The sequence below is a fragment of the Nuphar pumila genome, chromosome 15 (assembly GCF_984573655.1).
Source record: "Nuphar pumila chromosome 15, dmNupPumi1.hap1.1, whole genome shotgun sequence".
NCBI classification, from domain to species: domain Eukaryota; kingdom Viridiplantae; phylum Streptophyta; class Magnoliopsida; order Nymphaeales; family Nymphaeaceae; genus Nuphar; species Nuphar pumila.
The window spans coordinates 44,722,719-44,741,072 of NC_143263.1; the positions used below are offsets into that span (position 1 = coordinate 44,722,719).

The window sequence follows — 18,354 nt, forward strand, 5'->3', positions numbered from 1 at the left end:
TTTCAGTGGTATTGAGTATATTTTATATTATATAATGTAGTGTAGAACAAATAATTGAAGTATTTGGCTTACTTTCAGCGTAAGTTGAAGCAATGTGTTTTTTCTGTAAAGTCCCCAGTTTGAGCTCCATTGAATGGGACTAAAGTTTGAATTTTATTACTTTTAGCAATGTATCTTTTGTGGTCAAAGAGTCATCTCATGCTCGGTTTGTCTAGTTTAGGCTTACCATGGGCTCAAGCTCAGCTCAGCTGACTATAACAAGCTGAGCTTGAACACCTCAAGCTCTGGTCATTCAACTTATTTACTAGCCTGTGTACACACACACACACATATATATATATATATATAGAGAGAGAGAGAGAGAGAGAGAACTGAACATATTAGGCCTCATTTATCGTTCTGCCACATGATTTTTAAGTGTTTTATGATAGGTCTGAACCGTTAGATAGATGTGCTTAACATGCTCAATTTAGTAGGAATAGATTCTTGAATCATGTTTTTTCGACAAAAAAATATATTTATGAGCCAAAAAAAACTGGTACCTTAGCAGCCATTGATTTTGGATCACCAAAAAAACCTGTATACAGGTCAAATTCAGGTGATCCAAAAGCCGGTTCCCGATAAACAAAACCTATAGATCACATCTATGGCATTAGATGTGAGAAAAAATACCAAAAATTGCAATTTTGAGAGGGACAAAACAGGACATAATGAATATATATATATATATAAGGAAAATATATGTTGGTTTTATACCATGATACCATGTGGTGGTAGACACTCTTGTTTGCGTAGATCTAGCCACCAAATAGCAAATCTAATGATACATATGTGTTTAGCATGATTTATTTACTGTGTTAAGACTTTAGTTTTGCCAAGGTGAAAATCAATGGCTTATAATTCATGAAAATATGGATGGTTTAAAATTGGCATAAAACATGGTATTTGAGTCAACTCTAATACATGAAAATAGAAAATAGTTAATGTGAAACATGATCCAACAGTTAGATTTTGCTTTTAGAGCTTAGATTTATGTAAATCAATTGGTATGGTATCACCATAGAACCATCATATAGAGAGAGAGAGTTTTAGTTTCATTGTTTAGATGCTATCTTTTTATTTTTTTGGAAAGGTAAGCTCAGACTCGTACCAGTTATACAACTATACCATTGGGTTTTGAACCTGCAATGTCCAAACACAAGGTGACGAGCACTAGCTGCCCCTGTCAGACAAGCAGAGCCCCGTTGGTTTTAACACAAGGTGAAATGATTTTATTAATGCTTAAAGATTTGATGTGATCTTACCGATGAGAGAGTTTGCTTTTAAACTTTCATATACCACAATTTGTGACAAGTGATTGTAGTTGAAAGTGGGTATGGCTGATAGACAATCAAATACCTACTTTTTTTAGGTGTAACAACAGCTGATTTGACCTTCTCACTCGCTCGAACTGAAAGTTGCTTTAATTTTATTATTGAAAACATGATAGCTCAACTCCTCCTCGGCAGTTCCTTGAGATCAGCTGTCCTTATCCACAAATTTTCAACAACTTGTGATTTTTCTGATTAATTGCCGCTTAAGGTTACTATTAGGGGTGTTAATGGGTCGGGTTTACCTGGAACCAACGTCCGACCAAACCATATAAGGTCTGGGTATGGTGACAAATAAGAAGACCCAATTAGGACCCAGGTCTGGACCTGAAGGTCCGATTAATAGATGGACCCAGTTATAGTTTGTGAAATTTTATACCAGACTCAGGCCTGACCCAAGTTCTGATTAAGACCCGTAATTTTTCATTGTAAAAATGATAAAAATATTATTTTATCGCGTATGGTCCGGATCTCGTTCATGTAGTTCTTATCGGGTCTGGGTGTGGTTTCTCTTACAGTAGACCTGATTAGACCCAGGTCCGGACCTCATACTATACCCGAAAATCTGGTACAAGTCTGGTTCCACCTGGGTCCAAACCAAACCCGACCCGTTGACACCCCTAGCTACTATGATTGAAACCTTGAGTCACATTTAGAAGGCCACTGCAGTAATTTCATCCACAATCAACCCACCTCGTTAAGGGCATGGCCCGGATTCACCTGGACCCAATCTGAACCAACTTTTATGTGGACCTAGAATCAAGACCTACCAGAATCAAACATGGGTTTGCTCGGATCATAGATGGGTCCGTGTCACCTAGGTCCAACTTTGTATGGACTAACCTGCATCAACTGGATCTGTCTACCACCACAAATAATAATTGGAACCATCTAAGAAGAAACCTACTTGCATCCAATGGATCTGATTTGGCCCTATCAAGGTCCATTCAGTCATGTCGGGTGCACCTGGATCCTCCTTCATACGTTGCAGAACCATATCTGTAACGTAACCAAAGGACGACCCGTGAAAGGAAAGACCTCAATCACACCACATGCATATATTCAAGTGAATAGAGTGGATAATAGGACCACTTAAAGCGGGAATTGGTTTCACGTTCTTATCCGAAAAAAGTAGGATAAGTTGAGATATTACAGTATACTCAACCTTCCAATACCTCAGCATATCCCATATTTCTAGATGAATATGTACATCCAATCACCACATAAAGGAATTATATATCCATTTTCGTATTGCTATGACCGTCAATGAGTCTGCTAAGGCCAGATGTTCATATATCCAGGTCTACACCAATTGGGTGTCGTTGAATTGGATATGGATTGAGATGCTCAGAACCAGACAGGAATCCGTTTAGCAAGTTTGACCCATTTTCATATATATATATATATATATATATATATATTACACTCATTGAACCAACTAAAATGACCAAATAACCTTACAACAATGGCACTTTTGAAAAATCAGTAAATCCTTCAATGGGCTAACCCCGTAAAATCAATTCAGCAAAAAAAGCGTATTTCAAGGGTTTTTTTTTTGCAATCCCCATGCAAACCTCTAATGGAGTGGTTAGCTAACAGATGAAGCCATTTCCGATGAAAGAAAAATTATTAACAAAAAAAAAAACACAAAGAAAACAGAAAAGACTATTCACTTTTCTTTTCATCTCACCTCTCTCTGCCCCAGCCCCTTTCCTCCTGCTGCTCCGACGGTCGGGTAAACGGGTTGGCTGGTTAGCGGGTGGGTTGGGGTTGGGTAAACGGGTTGGAAGGCGGGTTGGTGGGTCGGGTTCGGGTAAACGGGTTGGCGGGCAGGTCGGGGTTGGGTAAACGGGTTGACCCGCCAGCCTAACCCGTTTATTAAACGGGTCAGCTGGGTTGGCATACCCCTAACACGAACCCGACCCGTTTAATAAACGGGTTAGGTGGGTCGACCCGTTTACGATACGAACCCATTTAAGCAAAACCCAAACCCGGCTAAGAAGCGGGTTGGCGGGTCATGTCAGATTTTGCCACCCCTAATTTTAACCCATTAAAAGATTTATGAATTTTTTGAAAGTGTCATTGTTAACCCTATATATATATACCTGAAATATGCAAACTAGAACCCATTTTATTAGGAGTTACCTCAACACTAGGGGTCAGGTGCCTTCCTCTTCTTCGCACGGAGGCCACAGTCCACTACCATCGCAACACTCTCATATCGGACACCTCACTCTCTCCCTCACTCCTGTCGTCCTCTCTATGCCTCTATCTCTCGCCATCACTGTCACCGGCCACCTTCATCATAGGCCACCTCTACCTCTGTGGCAGGCCCATGATCTTTATCTCTCTCAGCCAAGCCCTCTTTGTGCCCTTTATCTCTAGCTGCCACCACCTGTCCCAAACTATATACCAAAATCACATCAAAGAAGTAATACTTAGTGCTTCAATTAGGGATAGCAATGGACTGAGGCGGGCGGGAGGCAATGTCCCAAATTATGAATTTTGCTTTAACTTTTAAATTTGAGCAAAATTTAAGAGTTTAAATTGAATTAAGACTCTAATTAGGTTCATTATGAGTCGTAGATCTCGTATGATCAAATTTAAGAATTTTGGTTATTAGTTGATTTAAAAAATATAATTTTTAAAATTGATCAACCTCTATTTTGGGTTTTTCAACTTGGATAAGGTTCAAAATTTGGTTGTTTAAAATTAATCAAATTGTATTTTGGATCCAACCCAATTAGGTTGGATATAATCTATAGCATTTAGATCTAATTAAAGGTGGATTAAGTTGAATATAACTCGAGATATTTGGATCTAATCTCATTTGATTTGACCTATAAGGTGGGATGCTCCAAAAAATATCATTATTATTTTGATAGAAATTTCAACCGACCAGTAGCTCACCTATTAAATCAAACTTGACCTTGACGTTTTTCATTTTGAGGGCATCAAAATCAACTATCTACACGTCTAAATTGGTGTTGGTTTGAGTGTTTTATCTTTGACCAAAGTTCATGCCTAATTATAAGTCAAAAATTAACATTTTTCGATATCAACTAAATTTTCTTGTCGATCTGTATTTGTACGATTAAATCTAAGATCACCGTGGCGATTTACGTTTCAAGGGCTATCAAATCGACTATTTAAACATCAAATTTTGTTGAGCCTTTTAGTCTTTAGGCTTTTCGAAAGGTTATCATGTCACTAGAGCCCAAGTCATGATAAAAAATCTTCACATTTCTTCATTAACTTAATCAATTTTGAAATTTAATAAGTTATGACCAATAATTTATTTGATGTCGCAAGTTTTTGAAAGATCATGTGATCAGGAATAACTACAAAGCAAAATTCTTAAAGAGTTGTAATAACAAAGTCATTATCGTATGCACGAGGAAGAACACTCATATGACATTTGATTGCCTCTAGAAGATCCATTGTATAAAGGTACAAAAAATATATATTTTTCTAGTGAAGAGGTATGATAGCGAGCATACATGTAGTGGATCACTAGACAACTTTGTAGTAGAAAAAGTGTCTTATATGTAAATTTTAAGTGTTATTCACAAATGCATGCACGATAATACAAAGATATCTCTAAGAGAAATCATGAATGACATCAATCACGAGGAAGGTGTGGAGGTTACTTACAAACAAGAATGACGTGAACGAGAACACACTAAAGCTGCATTATATGGTTCATTCGAACCATCCTTTAATATGTTTTCTACTTATTTGAATCATTTGATGAATGTTAACTGATGATCACTATGATATATTAAGACTGATCAGAAAGATCAATTTAAGTACATATTATTATTCTTTCAGCCAAACATCCATGAGTTTTTTATAACACATTCCTAAAAAGAAGATACACGGGCATATTGTTGTCAACCCATAGCATTGATACTTATGGTGAGATATTTTTTGTAGCATTTGCAATTATAAGGAGTTCAAATTTTCATAGGCATTATTTTTAGAGATATTAAAGCACAGATTAATACACTTTGAAGAGTTTAGAGAGAGAAGAGTATTGACAGTTATGTTATATAGGCATCCAAGTTTAAAGTATGTTTCTTACACATGACCTATATGTCATGTTGGATTTTACATGAAACATTTGATAGAGAACTTTTTGAAAAAATTTGGTTCACCACTCAATGCATCTTGGTGGAGTGCAGCTGGAGTAGCCACAAAATAACAATGCAATTATTTTCTTGAGAAAGTTAAGGAACAAAGTACGAATGCATATAATTATATTGTCCTTGATGTGGATAAAAAATATTTAGCTAATTGTCATTTTCAACCAAAAATATATGAGTGTCTAACATCTAATGCAGCGAAGAAATTCAATTCATGGATTCTTGCCATACATGATAAGCCCTTAATTATACTTATTTAAAAGTTTTGTCTTATGCTGATAAAACTGTTTGAGAAAAGAAATATTATGGGACAACATATGACACGCATTGTAGTGCTGGAGGTAAAAAAAAGCTAAAGGAACTAAAGAAAAATGCATAATAAATACATGTGCAAGTAGTGCATTGCCTTTGATAATGGTACAAAGCCTGTGACTGATCTCATGATTACAATGTTGATGTTCATAGGCGCTTATACTCTCATGAAGAGTGGCAGGTTAGTGAAATTCCTTACGAACATGCAATCATATACCTTTTGTATGAAGGCAACCTACTAGAGGATTATTGCCATAAGTTCTTCAAAGTTGAATTATATTGAGCTGCATATAATCAATATATATTATTTTTTATGACAGGTAATGTCTCATATGTCGCTCCACCTACTCTTATAGTTGTCGATCCACCAAAAGTAGTTTACAAAGTAGAGCGACCTAAGGTTAATAGTCGAAGAACATAACATATGGATGTTGTGCCATACACGTATAGTGTATATGGTGAGGTTGGCTACAACAGGTGGCACCATGAATAACAGTATGTATATATATATTGTGTTGTTTAATGAATTACTTCTTTGTATGTATATCTAATATTTTTTAATTAATTATTTCTTTATGTGTATATCTAGTGTTTTTTAATTAATTGCTTCTTTATATGTATATTTAGGGAGTTCAAGATGTATGACCATACACACTCTTGTAAAAGAAAAAGATTCAAAAGGCTTCAAGTTTTGAAGATAAAGGAACAACCGATCATACATGAGGTAATAGCAATATCCCAAATCATGTGTATATTTGATATTAATTATATAAAATTTATTTTATTATTAAGAACAAGTTAATGAGAAAGAAAAAACTATAGAAGAGAACACTCCAAAGCCGAAAGACTATGAGTTTGGCAAAGAAACTCTCTTAGCAAGTGACATAAGTGTTTGCGAGTGAGTTTAGCTTTCGAACAACATAGAGAAGTTCCAACCAACTCGAACAAATTATCTCCTTTTTGGTCACCACCTCTAATGCGAAAAATGTTGGACAGAAAAAGTAGTAAGAGGCTGCATCTACTCATTTGAGGGGTCGAGCCAAATTTGCACGTTAATTTGTTTGTTTTGTTGTTACGTTTGCAGGTAATTTGTTTGTTCATTTATTATCACACAAAATTTACTATGTAACATCTAGCAAGATTCATAGAAAGACTCTAAGTGACTCACAATGAGGACATAAAAATAGACAACTTGCCAAATAACCTTTACCTTGCCTCGTACTTTTCTATGAGCTATAAAAATGATATTTATATTATTTTTCTATAGATTAATATAAACTAACTGGTAAGCCTTGTCTGTTCACAACAAATGATCAAACTAAAGAGCAACGAGGTGAGGCAACTAATTGCTTGGAGTGCAACAACTTCCTATATCATTTCGCTGATACTGACAAGGTATATTTTTATATAACTTTGCATACTTATAAATAAGTTTTTATGTGCACAATGATGTTATATTATATTTATGTCGCAACTCTTAATTCCTTTCAATTGGGGCAATGATCATTACGTTCTTTGATAAATGAACATAAAGGAAAAAGACTTCAGGTTGTATAATTATACTTCGAATACATATTTAGCAGATAAAAACCTTAAGCAAATAGTATGATAACATAACTTACTCAATAATGTACTCACTTTTTTGTGTATGTTTGTTATCTTTTTTTATGTTTGTTATCTTCTTTTCGTGCATGTGTGTTGCAAGTTCATTTTTTTTAACGCAAATTGAGTTTGACTGTTATAAAGATTGGACAATGTAGTGGATGGATAATATTTATCAACAAGCAAATGAGTAATTAATTTGCATTTGTTTGTTAATTCATTTCATACATGAATATGTTTTTAACTTGATATTTTTTTGTTTGATAGGTATAATTATGATATATTTGTCATACAATATATATATAGTATTTGGGCAGAAACGAAAGATTGAATTTCAGGCAGGTATGTGTTTATATGTCAGTTGTTCACTAGTTTTAGATGGGGGTTGTAGTTAGTTGTTTGCTAATAAAATGTTGTTTTCAGAAAGATGTCACAGGTATAAGGAATCATATGATTAAATTCTACAAGCACATAAAGAAAATAGCTTTCATGGTTGCGAAAGATAATAGAAAGACAAAAACATCAGTTAGAGAGGTGTCAAAAGAGACTGTCCAACTAGCTGAGCTATGAACAATTATGCACCTTTGTAATAGATCAAGTTAAACTTACATTAGTAATTGGATGAATCAAATTAAACTTTTTAATTGAATGAATTAAGGTATACTTTGACTATAACTTTGTAATGAAGCTCATGTATTGAACACAACTTTGTAATTGTTAAACTTTTTTGCAAAATTGTTCAGTTTTTGCAGATCAGTAGGCTTTTCTCAAATATACCTCATGAGATTTTGAAGCATATATGCAAACAAATGTGATTAAAAAAAATACAAAAAATAAGAAATATCATATATTTGTTATAGTTTCACAAATATTTAAGTATGATATTTGTGATATATGGAGATTCACAAATAATTTCATGTGAGAGCATGCAATATATGTAAAAAAGTAAGTTATTTGCGGAATTAGTGGTAAGTGTTTCACACATAAATTTAGATTTTGAAAAATATATAAAAAAAAGTAGAATATTTGTGAGAGATGTTTCGCAAATATATTTAGGCGAAATATTAACGTATATGCAAAACAATAGGATATTTGCGATTTGGGTGGGTTTAGTTTCACCGAAATTTCACAAATAAATTTATGCGATGTTCATAATGTCTAAATTCAGTATTTAAGTGGGTGTTGGAGATAGCCTATAGATGGTACAATTTTATCACAAAAATGCTTAAATTTGCAGTTGCAAAAGATAAAAAGGGTTCTAACGATGTCAGATGTTTATAATTTTGAAAATAAAAAAAATATAAAAAATGATAAGGTTTTTAGGGAATCAGGTCAAATTAGTCAAACAAAACAATCATTTTCCATTTAAAAATAGCGCAACACATTCAACTTTAACCCGTGAAAGTAATAAATCAAACGCTCAACATGATTTAAAGGCTAGCTTTTGGTTTTTGAGATTTAAATACATGTGAATCGAGAATGTACTACCATAAAAATATGAAAATTGATGATTCAAAATGATGTCGTCCATATCCCTGGTTATAATCAATCACTTTTACGAGACATTTTTTTTATATTTACAGGGAGAAACCATTCCCAAGATCAAAGATCTAGCCACACCACTGGCTACGGTACTTACGGTTGCTGCCATATTTTACATGCCATTTAAAGCCAGTGAATATATATGTATAAACTCAACAGCTTAAAACTGGGAGTAGGTACTCCTGGAACACCTTATACACATTGTACACTATCAAGCTAAAACAAACTGATCTTAGGTTGTTTTGAACTTGATTTGGTTACTCATACAACTCATAATCAATGCTTAAACTTGGACTGTTTGCTTATCAAACTGAAGTCGGTTCAACTTTTAAGAAGCTTATATCAAGGCGAGTTTGAATAGATTGATTTGATAACCACTTGGAGAAATTACATCTTGGTATACAAGGCCCTAATTGGGACTTGGCAGCTGATTAGCTTGGGTGAGAGTTGAGGATTTGGGCTTAAATTTGGTTAAACTGCTGTGGCAGTAGTTGTTTGGGATAATGATGTTGAGAAGGTAGTTTATGAAAACGAGAATGATTGTGAGACAATATTTTCTTATATTTGCACTAAAATGTGGCTTTGACAACTACCACCTTCTGGGTATGGTAGCTGTTGATTCTAGGGCTTGCAAACGAGCTGAACTCAAGGTAACTTGTTGACATAAAATACATTTTTTGAAGATGGGAAGGAATAGGATTTGAAATCTAGATATTGAGCAGATTCATTTATACAATGACTGCATTGTTTCAAAGCATGGAGCAATAAGGTTTGAAATCTAAACCAATTGCCTGCAAACAAAACACTTTCACTATTTGTTGTACACTAAACATTCCATTTGAAAGCCACCTTTATACATTGCCTTTTTTTGTTTGAAAGGCAAGCTGGCGTTAGGCAGACCCCTGCCAGTTATACAACTATACCATTGGGTTTTGAACATACAATGTCCCGAAGTACACTAGCTGCTCCTACCAGACAAGCAGAGCCCCCAATTGGTATCCTACAATGCCTTAGGGTATTTGTCCATGTTTGGACGAAATGAACGAAAAAGGTGAAACATAACCTTGGTTCTTTTCGTTCCGTAACAATTGTTTCAAGTGCAACGTTTGTTTGAACCATACTCAAATGCTATATTTCAAATGTCCTTCAAATGCTATATTTCAAATGTCCTTTGTTTATTTCAAATGTCCTTCCAATGCTATATTTCAAATGTCCTTTGTTTGATGTTGGGTACCCTTCTTCTTCTCGGCGCTTCCGAGCGCCATTCTCGTCGGAACCCTTCTTCTTCTTCTTATCTGTTTTGGAGTCTCTCTTATCACCACCCTCCCCTTTCTGTTGGATGACCATCTTCCTCCTGAACAGAACTATCCCTGTCGGGCCGACCCATCCCTGCCAAGTAATCATTTGAGGAAAAATAAAAGAAAATGCAAGAAACCTTTCATAATCTCAAAAGAAATTAGGTTTATTCACAAGAACTAGCGCAAACAGAAAAAGAAAGCGTTCAGCACAGACGATTCGGGGGAGAAGCGCAAGCCTAAGCAAGGGAATACCTGATTGAGTATGAAAATCTTGCCCTGTCGAGAGTGGCCACAGACGGAGACGCCGCCGATGGGTCCCTTGACGAGTTGGAGAGCAGCGATGGCCTTTGGGTCCATCACGAACTTGCCCTTGGCATTGCATTAGACGAGGCGAAGGGGCCTGGCGGGGTCGGCGGCCATGATTGTGGGCATGATGGAAGGAGAAGGGTTTTGGGTCTGCGGCGACGCTGACGGCGATGACGATGGCGAACAGGACCGTTCTCTCTGGAGGAAATCGACTTGAACATCTGCAACATCTTTTCCGGTGGACCGGCGACAACCCCTGCTGAAGAAGGAGCCTCCGCCGTGCTCGCTATTCGCGGAGGTTGCCGGCGGCATCGCCGTCGAGTGCACGGCGGTGTGCTGCTGTTGCCCGTGCGGGCTCGTGAACTTGGTCGTGGTGGTCATGGTGAGGCTGCCTGCGGGGCTCTGCCAGAGGGCCATGTGGAGGAAGAAGCGGCGGATGGTGGGGAAGAAGAGGTCGAGGCTCCTCCTCGAGCGAAAGCGCGATGATTTGGTGCTCCAGCAGGTCCATCGGCCAATGGATCAAATTTTTTTTTTTTAACTTCATTCCCTTCGTTCCCGCTCCTTTTGTAACAAGGGGGGAGGTGGATCGAAAATTACACACTTTAGGGTACGTTTGATGCGCCGTTCTCAGCGTGATTTGAACGAAAATCACACTGAGAACAGCGATTTTCAACAAACATTGGACGCGATGGACGGCGTTCTGCGCGTCCGCCGCATCCAATTTACACTGTAATTGTTGTTCTACCTCCTCCCTCTTACAAAAAGAACAGGAACGGTGGGAACAAAAGAAAAAAATTTAGTAAATCGACGGGCATGCCTGAATCGTTGAGCCCTATTCTTCTCCTCTGAAATTTCGCAGGTCTGAGAGTGTTTTCCCTCTCTCACTGTTTGCATGCCCTAGTTTTCTGTTGTTCTCCATGCAATCCTCTTCATCGTTCGATTCCTGCATTCGGGAGCCCTAGTTCTCGATCCCCTCCTTCTTGATCGTCCGATTCGTGGAGGTACGCCATTATCTATCCTTCGTCTGTATTTTTTTTGTTCTTTTCCTTGTTTTCTGTTGGTTTTGAGTTTTGAGTTTTGAGTTTATACATTCTGGGTTTTCGTTGGTTTTCAGTTTTTACATTCTGAGTTTTGAGTTTATACACCAATCCAGCCAATCCTAATTCACTGAGCTTCTCTCCCAAACAGTGCCCGCATTGTTATGGCTTCATGCAGGTTGGAACTTATCCGATAAGGGATATGGCTATGTTGGTACCATTACAGTTATGATTGCATTCACTAGGTGCAGACGTGTGCTGCTTTGGAATGCTGAGCTTCTTTTCTGCTTCTGTAGCGGGACACCACAGAGCGATGCCACCCATCCATGTTCATCATATTTATAGCTTATGTATTTATATGAATATTTTTGTGCAATTTTTATTAGATTTTGTCAACTAATGGTGTTGATATGAAGGATGATTTTGTTGAAAATCTTATAAGGTTTTGTTTCATTTTTGACAGACTTTAGTATGTGATTCTGCCTTTGAATTGCATTGGTGTTGCTTCTTGGTTAAAAGACTACAATGTTGATAATTGTTCATTGTCATTAGGATTTATGTTGTTTGGACTCTTTTATCTAATTTATCTGATTCAATGAGCAGGGTGAGAGCCTCAGTGTCAACAATATGAATGTGCCTGCAATGATCATGTCTGCTTCAGATGCATTTGCGGGTTACTTCACTCCTTACCAGTCGAGGTGACTTGGAATTAGGCTGAACATGCACAGGTATGTTTAACTTTTTCCTTCCCTTTATTAACTATAAAAAAATCCCAATAAATTAGGCTCCTCTTCTCTAGCCATTGTACCAAGAAAAGATTTAGCCCTTTAGTATGACGACCTTAGATTACTCACACTATCTGTCACCTATGATTGCCAGAATATGATGGCACTGTTAAAATGTAAACTGTAATATATATATATATTATTTAATATTATTATATTTTCTTTTATTATTTTCGTTTTCTATTTTTCTTTATTTTCTTTTTTAGCATCTAGTTCAATAGAAACTAGATATTTGATCCAGTCAAGTTCCTGTAATAATAAATGTTGTTGGACTGTAGTCCAACAGCTATATTAAGAGACGTTGGAATCCAACATCTCTTTTGGAGAGCTCAAAATGAGCTCTCCTCTCTCTTCCACTTTTTTGTATATATAGGGGTGAACCCCTTCAATGTAAACAACCATGCTTCTTAAGCATTTTGTTCATGAATAAAGTATTATTTATTTTTCAAGTGTTCTTCCTTTTATACCCTTTCAAGTGTCATGCTTGTAGTGTCTCCAATAGACACTTGTTTGTGAGTTATTTGTGCATTTGTTGAAGACCACCATTTCATTACATGGTATCAGAGCTACGAAATCCTTAGATCTTGAAGTGCTTCCGCCTCGATTTCCATGCCACATTTACAAAAGGTGTTTCATCACCTTGTTCTTGGCTCAAGAAGATTTGTTTGAAGAAAGACGAACTTGTGCTACAAAAAAATTTGGTTTTGTATCCTCTCTTATTCCTTTGTCTACTCTTTTTCTTTTCTTTTTATTTTTCTCTCTCTCTCCTCTTATTTATTCCTCTCTTACCCTTGTAAAAGATGGATGACAATGATAAGATCACCATCATTCCTATGAAGCTAAATGATACTAACTATGTAATGTGGGCTTCGATTATGAAGCACCACATTTGGGGAAAAGGTTTATGGGGTATAGTGGATGGTTCCGATTTGGAACCTAAACTATCTCTTACCAAGAAAGAGGGTGATAAAGAGGTTCCTCTAACGGAAGAAGAGAAGAGTAAGGCGTTAGCCACTTATGAAAAGAAATGGAAAGAATGGAGGATAGGGCATGCAAAAATTATGTCATGGCTCATCAATAGCATAGACATTAAAAAATGCTCTAGTCTAGCTAAGTTTGAGCATGCCGATAAGGCTTGGGAATACCTCAAAAACATGTATTCCCTTAAAGATATTGCACATGTATGCAATTTACAAGATAAAGTTCGGACAATGACTCAAAAAGATATAACTATTCGAGAATATTATAATGAGTTGTCCGAACTTTGGAAAGAGTTGGCTCTTCTTGAGCCCAAATGGCATTGTGCCGAAGACATCGAGCTTCGCCAAAAGCAACTTGTTATGGAACATTTCTATCAATTTGTGAATGGTCTAAGGCCGGAGTTTGAATCCATCAAATCGACCCTTTTACATCGTGGAAAAATTCCTTCTATTGTTGATACTCTAGAAGAGCTCACTATGGAGGAAAATAGACTTAGAAAAAGTACTCCAAAAGTTGATGATAACTCCGTTTTAGCTGTATCTAGACTGGGGAATCATACTCGTACTTACAAGCCACCTCATTTTGAAAGGCAAAACAGCGACTTTGATAAAAGAAAAGTTATTTGTCATCATTGTCATGAACCAGGGCGCTATAGGCCTCAATGTCCAAAGTTAAAAAGAAGAGAAGAAAAAAGAGTTGCATCTGTTGAATCTGAGTCAAAAGATCAAGATGCACCTGTGTCTATGGCTCAACTGATGGAAATCCTTCAACCTCTTCTCAAAGGGGTATCCTCCTCAACCGAAGCCTCAACTGGAGCGGCAATGACATCTTTCTTCGGTCCAGGTAACTTTCCTTGGCTTTTAGATTCTGGTGCTTCTTTTCATATGACCCCAAATGTTAATAGTCTATCCGAATGTCTTAAAAATAACTCAAGTGTGTCAAAGGTTTTTACAGCCGATGACACATCTCTTGAAGTAAAAGGAATAGGATGTTTTGAAAATCTTCAAAAATCCAAAAGATTTTTTATCCCAGAAGTTAGATATATCCCTAAACTTAATTTGAATATCTTATCTGTCTCGCAAATATCTGATTATGGATGTAATATCTCCTTCTCTTCTCATGGTTGTTGGGTACAGGATCGCTAGTCAGGGAAGCTGATTGGGGAAGGCCATAGAGAAGGAGGACTTTATTACATGGACTTTTTGAAATTACCCAAGAATGCATTTTGTTATAATATTCAGAAATTAGAATTGGATTTATGGCACAAAAGGCTTGGCCATCCTCATATGTCTAAAATTCAATATTTTCCATGTTTGGAAAAAATTTGTAATTCTGATTTTTTTTTTTGTAAAGACTGCATTCTTGGCAAAATGAAAAGGTTACCATTTCTTAGTAGAACTTTTGTTTCCTCACGACCACTTGAGTTAATACATTCGGATGTTTGGGGCCCTGCACCAGTTATTTCCAAAGGTGGTTATACATATTATGTCATTTTTGTTGATGACTTTTCTAGACATACTTGGATTTATTTTCTTAAACATAAATCTGATGTCTTTGCTAACTTTCAAATATTTCATAAAATGGTTAAAAATAAGTTTCAAAATGATATTTCTGTTTTTCGCACTGATTCAGGGGGAGAATTTATGTCCAACGAATTCAAAGACTATCTCAATTTACATGGTATTACACATCAAAGATCATGTCCACACACTCCACAATAGAATGGCCTAGCCGAACGCAAACATCGGCACATTATGGAAACTACTAGGACATTGCTAATTGCAAATCAAGTTCCAAAAAGTTTTTGGGCTGAAGCGGTCCTAACTGCCACCTACCTCATTAATAGGATGCCGTCTTCCTCATTAAAGAATACAACTCCAATAGAAAAGCTTGTTAATTTAACTCCAGATTATTCTAGATTAAGAGTCTTTGGATGCAAATGTTTTGTTTTCACCAACAGAAATGACAAACTCTCTCCTCGTGCAATCCCATGTGTCTTTTTAGGATATGCTGATAATCAAAAAAGCTACAGGTGTTTCGATTTTCAAAATGACAAATTATATGTGTCAAGAAATGTATCTTTTTTGAAAAAAGAAAGCTTCTTTGAATTTGAAAAATCCAAGGATGTCACTGAATACTCATTTTTAATTGATCCAACTTCAAAATCCAATGAATGTGATGTTGGATGTGACCTTGACAATGATCAAAGTCCTATTGTTGTTGAAAATGATGTTAATGAAGAGCAAATCCATAGGGATGTTATTCTACAATATTCAAGACGTAGAGAGCAAAATCTTCCATGTGCATTACAAAAATACTCTGAAGTCTCACCTAGAAGAACGTCTAGAATCTCTAAACCTCCAGAAAAATTTGTGTCTTATGAATCTTTTTCACCCACGTATAGGGCCGCCATTACATTAATACAATCATATGTTGAACCATCATCCTATTCTCAAGCAAAAAATCATATAGAATGGATAGAAGCCATGAAAATAGAATTGGATGCACTAGAAAAGGCCAATACTTGGACGATACAAGATATCCCTCCGGGTAAGAAACCTATAGGTTGTAGGTGGGTATACAAAGTCAAAACCAAAAGTGATGGGACCCTGGAAAGATATAAGGCCCGTTTAGTAGCAAAAGGATATGCCCAAGAGTATGACATCGATTATGAAGAAACATTTGCTCCTGTGGCCCGTATGACCACTGTTAGAACTTTAATAGCCTTGGCCTTCATTAGAACATGGCCTATCTTTCAATTAGATGTCAAAAATGATTTCCTGAATGGGAATCTCGTTGAAGAAGTATACATAGAAGCCTCACCTGGTATTAGTATCCCTAAGGGTAAAACTCTTCGTCTAGAAAAAACTCTTTATGGTCTTAAACAGGCTCCAAAAGCCTGGTATGACCGATTTAGTCATGTTATGCTTGATATTGGTTTTCAACCTTGTTTAACTGACACTGCTTTATTTGTTAAGAAATCTGATGCAGGCATCATTATTCTTCTTCTCTATGTGGACGATATGATCATCACCGGAGGCGACAAACAGGGAATTGCAAATATCAAATCTCTTCTTAAAACTCACTTTGAAATGACTGACTTAGGTTTATTAAGATATTTTTTAGGCATTGAAGTTGCTTATTCCCCTCGGGGGTATTTGATATCTCAATCTAAATTTGCTCTTGATATTGTTTCTAGGTTTGGAATTACAGATGATAAGAAAGTAAACACTCCATAAGTTGTCAATGTTAAAATGAAAATTGATGATGGAGAACTTCTTGATGATCCTACTCTTTATAAACAACTTGTTGGAGCTCTTTCTTATCTTTCCATTACTAGGCCAGATATAACTCATGTGGTTCATACAATCAGTCAGTTTCAGCATGCTCCCACCTCCGTGCACATGAGAGCGATTTTGAGTATTATTAGATACTTAAAATCCTCTCTTTCACGAGGACTCTTCTTATCTGCTTCATCTTCATTAAATTTAATTGCATATACTGATGCTGACTGAGGAGGTGATCCCAATAATAGACACTCAACTACTGGTTTTTGTGTGTTCCTAGGTGAAACCTTAATTTCGTGGAGGTGCAAGAAGCAGCAGAAAGTCTCTCTTTCCTCCACCGAAGCTGAATACAGAGCCATGACAACCACCACTATGGAGGTTGTTTGGCTCAGACGATTGCTAGCGGATATGGGAGCTAAAGCAACGCAAGCTTTAAAGATGTGTTGTGACAACAAAAGTGCGATCTACATTGCAAGCAACCGGACATTCCATGAGCGCACTAAACACATTGAGATGGACTGTCACTATGTCAGAGAGGAATACTTACATGGAACCATTGATCTGTCATATGTTACATCAGAATATCAATTAGCAGACTTCTTCACCAAGCCTCTCGCTGCTCCCAGATTTCACTTTTTCTTAGACAAACTTTCGCTCATTGTACCGTAAGTTTGAGGGGGAGTGTTAAAATGTAAACTGTAATATATATATATATATTATTTAATATTATTATATTTTCTTTTATTATTTTCGTTTTCTATTTTTCTTTATTTTCTTTTTTAGCATCTAGTTCAATAGAAACTAGATATTTGATCCAGTCAAGTTCCTGAGTAGTCCAACAGCTATAATAAATGTTGTTGGACTATAGTCCAACAGCTATAATAATAAATGTTGTTGGACTGTAGTCCAACAACTATATTAAAAGACGTTGGAATCCAACGTCTCTTTTGGAGAGCTCAAAATGAGCTCTCCTCTCTCTTCCACTTTTTTGTATATATAGGGGTGAACCCCTTTAATGTAAACAACCATGCTTCTTAAGCATTTTGTTCATGAATAAAGTATTATTTATTTTTCAAGTGTTCTTCCTTTTATACCCTTTCAAGGGTCATGCTTGTAGTGTCTCTAATAGACACTTGTTTGTGAGTTATTTGTGCATTTGTTGAAGACCACCATTTCATTACAGGCACGGCATGTTTCTCTAGTGGCTAGCCATACCAGTGAAACCTGAAATATTTGCCCTTCTGGCCTCTGCCAACCGCTGAACAGGTGACGTGCATATTTACTTTGTCTATACCTATTGTAACAACAAGCTCATTCAGCACGCTTTGTTCAAGTCAGGACATTATTATCAAGGCAAAATATGTTGCTAATGAATAGATCTTTACACTAGTAAAATCTTGAAATGCAGCTTTGATGAACTGATACTCAAATCATATATTAAGTTAATTTTTGCTATACATGTAGGCAAATTGTGCTTCCTTTATAGTGATTTTTTCAGCATCACAGTCAAATGTCAATAAACCATAGGTCAGAATAGACAGTTAGCCATATTAGTGAGCCTGAAAAACCAATTTGAGAGATTAGTAAAATCTAAGCATTGGTATTGTAGCATTTAGTTCCATCAAAGGGGTTTGCTTAAAATCATATACAAAGTCAATTGTTGAGATATATAGGTAATGGATATACAGA

General features: G+C 36.3%; 1 long non-coding RNA gene across 1 annotated transcript; it reads left to right on the plus strand.

Annotated features, from left to right (window-relative positions):
* The first annotated feature begins 10,944 nt into the window (after window positions 1-10,944).
* On the plus strand, window positions 10,945-12,348 carry LOC149815287 (uncharacterized). Its single transcript, XR_016428013.1, has 3 exons — window positions 10,945-11,077; window positions 11,435-11,576; window positions 11,764-12,348. It is a non-coding gene; the product is annotated as an uncharacterized LOC149815287 (long non-coding RNA).
* The last annotated feature ends 6,006 nt before the right edge of the window (window positions 12,349-18,354 follow it).